This window comes from Mus caroli, unplaced genomic scaffold, assembly GCF_978045245.1.
Source record: "Mus caroli unplaced genomic scaffold, Mus_caroli_1 scaffold_6, whole genome shotgun sequence".
In the NCBI taxonomy this organism is placed as follows: Eukaryota; Metazoa; Chordata; class Mammalia; order Rodentia; family Muridae; genus Mus; species Mus caroli.
Window position 1 is genome coordinate 25,635,878 of NW_028227261.1, and position 4,870 is coordinate 25,640,747.

The following is a 4,870-nucleotide window of genomic DNA, read 5'->3' on the forward strand; positions in this document are numbered from 1 at the left end:
CTCCAGTACCACTTAGTATTATTTGAGTCTGCTGTGTTTGGGGAGAGATTTTGGAGACTAAGGAGTTTTGAGAGGTGACCTAGTGACTCACTTTAGACAGTTTGTGTTAACGGCCCTGCATGGTGTTGCATGCCTGTAATCCTTGCACTTCGGAGACGGGAGCAGGATGGATGAGGTCAGAGGTTATCCTCAGACATAGCGAGTTAAAGGCCAGTTGGGCTACATGAGACCCTGTCAACAAAAAGGTTGTATTGGAAGGACATTGCTTTGTACCCACAGACAGAAACCAGGCTGTGACAATATTCATAATGCTTGTTTCTGGTTCTTTATAGCGAAAACAGCACTGCTAAACCATTCAACAGTGTTTGTGTTTTTTGGTGCCATGCCAGGTACTGTGCTAATTCCATAGGAACCTCACCCCTGTAAAAAGAGGTAGCCCACTGTCCTAGTATGTAAGTGTCTGATCCAGTATATGGCTGATTTAGACAGTAGGTCCCAAAAATGAAATTGTAGTGGGATTCACAGAGGAATTTGTTTCTTTCCCTAAGGCTTCATTAAAAGGCTTTTCTGCTTTAGAGAGTCCTTGCTCCTAAGATGTCCTAATTCTACAGGGTTAAATGTTCAAAAACTCTATACTAAGAGATTCTGGGAATAAAGCTGGATACTGTGGACAGTGTTACACTGGAATGCAGGGCCGTGCTCACACAGCCAGACGGCTAAGAAAGGCAGCTCAGGGATGCTGGGATATCGCTCAGTCAGCCGGTGTGTCCTACGCCATGTAGGGAAAGCAGTGCTGGTTTCTAGCATTGTAGTCAGCACTGTTTACCAAACACAGGCACGGCAAAGGCTTGTGCATATTTGTTTCTGCCAAGTTTTTTTTTTTTTTTTAAGATTTATTTATGCATATGAGCACGCTCTCTTCATGCACACCAGAAGAGCATCAGATCCCATTACAGATAGCTGTGAGCCACCTTGTGGTTTCTGGGAATTGAACTCAGAACCTCTGGAAGAGCAGTCAGTGCTCCTGACCACGAGCCATCTCTCCAGCCACCTCTGCCAAACTTTTTATTATAAAATACATCTTCTCCCATATTGGAGTTCTCAGTGTTTTTGTTAGTTGGAATATACAATTTTTTTACATTTAATTAAAAAAAATTGATGTGCATTGGTGATTGGCCTGCATGTATATTTGCGTGTCAGATCCACTGGAACTTGAGTTATGAGCTTGGCAGTTATGAGCTGTCTTGTGGGTTCTGGGAATTGAACGCTGGTCCTCTGGAAGAAAGCCAATGCATTCATTCACTGAGCCATCTCTCCAGGCTTAACAGGATTCTCACAGGTCACTTTGTCTAGTAATTTGCCTTTAAGTGGAAAAATATCCAGAGAAAAGCAGGTTTACCTGTGTTTTTTCATACTTTATTTAGGTTGGACATGAGATTATTGAAAAAAAATTTTTTTTTTTCAATTTAAAATGTTAGCATAGTGATTTAAGCTGTTTCTTCCCACTCTCTTCAGATCACATAGAAATTGTCTCATGGCTCTGGGAACAGACCAATAGGAGCAGGAGCTGTAACCTTCCGGAATATTGAGAGGGTCCGAGATTGCTGAGTGTTGCAGGCATTAAGAATCTTGGATTTGGTCTGTTAGAAAAAATTACAAAAACCCTGTGTTGGCTTTTTTTTTTTTAATGTTAGACTCAGGATGGAGATGGAGCCCAATTGGTACAACACTAGTGTAGTGTGCACAGAACCCTGCACTTGATTCCTAACACCACATAAAACAACGTGGCAGCAACACCTGTACGCCCAGGACTGGGGTAGTGAGAGTAGGAAGTTGGTCTTGGTTCTGTAGTGAGTTGGGCCAGCCTGGGCCATGTGAGACCCTGGGGAGCAGGTGATAGTGCTTCCTGTCGGGTGACAGAAGTCTAAAAGCTAGTTCAGGGCTGACCTCAGGCAGCAGCAAAATCCTTTCTCCTGCTCTGACTAGTCTCACAGCGAGTGTCATAACGTTGGATAGCAGTGCTTACTTTCCTGTGTTGAAATGAGGGGAAACAATCTTACATTGGTGTCAAGAGTTCAGAGGATATCAAATTTTGAATATTAACAAAATGCATGAATCTCTCAAGTCTACTCACTTTATTTTTAGTTATATTTGATTGCTTTCTACTCCCAGCATGTCCTATTTTTAAAACTTACTTTTTCAAAAATAATAGAACTTTCTTCTATTCACTCAGCGTCCCTTTAAATGTTAACATTCTGCATAAACATAATAAAGTTACCCAAACCAGTAAATATCCATAAAGCACTACAGCTAATCTACAGACTTAAATTGTGCCTGTTGTCTTCTTTCTGGTTCGGCATACTGTCTAGAATCCCACAGTGCATCCTGCTGCCTCTCTATTTTGGAACATCTAGTTCTTTAGTCCTAGCTTTCTTCAGTGTTGGGCGTTGAACTTGGACCTTACGGGTGTAAAGTATCCTGCCACAGAGTTCTGTCTCTGACCTTTATTTATTTGAAGTGGTTTGGCTGAAACTGCAGCCTGACATTGAATTTGTAATCCTGTCATGGCTTCCCCAGTAGCTGGGAGGCACACACCACTCCTGGCTTTACATATTATTTCTCAGATTGACACTTTAGTAGGAGTGCTAGCCAGCCACAGAATGTCCTATAGGTTGTATTTACTCACTCAATAACACTGTTACTAGTTTGAGGTTTTTCTTTGACAGGAGACTCAACAATTCATTGTGTATTGTATCCATTATATGATGCTGCTGATACTACAGTGACAAACCAGGTTAGAGTGATGTCTGCCAGACCTCTGCACTGTGCAGTTTCCCCTTCGTAGTCACTTGCAGGAAGGAATGTGATGGAGGCTATGCTCTCTGATCCTAATTTCTGCATTTGTGGATTGCTACTGACTGCAGCAAATACTACTGTGGATTTGGTCAAATGTTAATTCACTACCTCAATTCCTTCAGTAAGAAGGATGTGGCATGATATGCATTTATTCAGGTATATCATTATAGATTAATATCAGTTCTGTAGTTTATATTGTTGGCTGAATTATTCCAGCTATAATCAATAGAAACATAAATTGACTCCAGAGTTGGGTTTTGTTTTTTTCTAAGACAGGGTTTCTTTGTAGCCCCTGGCAGTCTGGGGATTAGCTCTGTAGACCAGGCTAGCCTCAATCACAGAGAGATCCACTTTTAATCCCAAGTGCTGGGATTAAAGGCAGGTACTACCATCACCCCTGCCTGGGTAGTTTACACTTTTTGTTTTTTTGTTTTTTTTTGAGACAGGGTTTCTTTGTTCAGCCTTTGCTGTTTTAGAACTCTGTAGACCAGGCTGGCCTCTCCCAGCCTTATTTCCTTCTTTCTTTCTTCCTTTCCTCTTTCCTTTCCTCTTTCCTTTCCTCTTTCCTTTCCTCTTTCCTTTCCTCTTTCCTTTCCTCTTTCCTTTCCTCTTTCCTTTCCTCTTTCCTTTCCTCTTTCCTTTCCTCTTTCCTTTCCTCTTTCCTTTCCTTTCCTTTCCTTTCCTTTCCTTTCCTTTCCTTTCCTTTCCTTTCCTTTCCTTTCCTCTTTCCTCTTTCCTCTTTCCTCTTTCCTCTTTCCTCTCCTCTCCTCTCTCCTCTCTCCTCTCTCCTCTCTCCTCTCTCCTCTCTCCTCTCTCCTCTCTCCTCTCTCCCCTCCCCTCCTCTCTCCTCTCTCCTCTCTCCTCTCTCCCCTCCCCTCCCCTCCCCTCCCCTCCCCTCCCCTCCCCTCCCCTCCCCTCCCCTCCCCTCCCCTCCCCTCCCCTCCCCTCCCCTCCCCTCCCCTCCCCTCTCCTCTCCTCTCCTCTCCTCTCCTCTCCTCTTTTCCTCTTTCCTTTCCTTTCCTTTCCTTTCCTTTCCTTTCCTTTCCTTTCCTTTCCTTTCCTTTCCTTTCCTTTCCTTTCCTTTCCTTTCCTTTCCTTTCCTTTCCTTTCCTTTCCTTGTTTAATGGTGATTGATTTAGGTAGAGAATTAAGAATGGAGACTTAAACGTTTCACTTCCTCCCCTTCCTAACTGTGTGAGGAAGGGGTCTTTGAATTGAAGGGTACTTTTATTTGTACTTATTCTAAACTGGGGCCTAGGAGACGACATGGATTGGTTTTCATCCTAAAAAAATTTTTTTTTTTACCTTTAGCATGTTGCAAGTTGTGGTTTCCATTCCTCCAGTGGAGAATGGCAGCAGACTAGTTTTCCGTTCCTTCTTGGCGCTTAGAGAGTGTGGGGATACACTTTGGTTCTTCCAAAAATGCCCTGAAGATGAGTGAGTATAGGTAACACAGGTCCTTAGGCCTCAGATCCGAGAGGTGCATTCCCAGGCATTGGGAGGTGAATCAACACAGGCTGTGAAACTCCTTAACCTGAGGCCTTAGGAATCGCTGCTGGAGGCTTTGCAGGTGCAAAATGTGCTTTCTTGCAAAGGCTAAGGGGTGGGGGTGGGGGTGATGATGATTCCACCCCCCCCTGAGCCTGGAGGCTGCTTCTGGAAGACTCTGGAACTCCCACCGTGTTCTGGTGGCTGCCTCGCTGCTGGACCAGTTTTCTTGTGCTCCGCACTCTACTGCAGTTCCAGTTCGTTTAACCTGTAGCCAGGACGGTCCTGGGGGCACAACATGGTCTGCTTCTGCGCTTGTGCAGCCTTCCTAGCCAGAAGACACCTTGTTTGGAAGGCAAAGTTGTCTTTTATCCCTTTATTTATTGTATGTGTAGATCAATGTGTGGGAGTTGGCTCTTTCCTCCGCCTTGTGAATCCCGGGATTGACTTGAGGACATCAATCTTGGCATACTCATTACCACTTGACCCCTAAGTTAGGTGAGAATTCCTAATGCCTGAAAGTTGG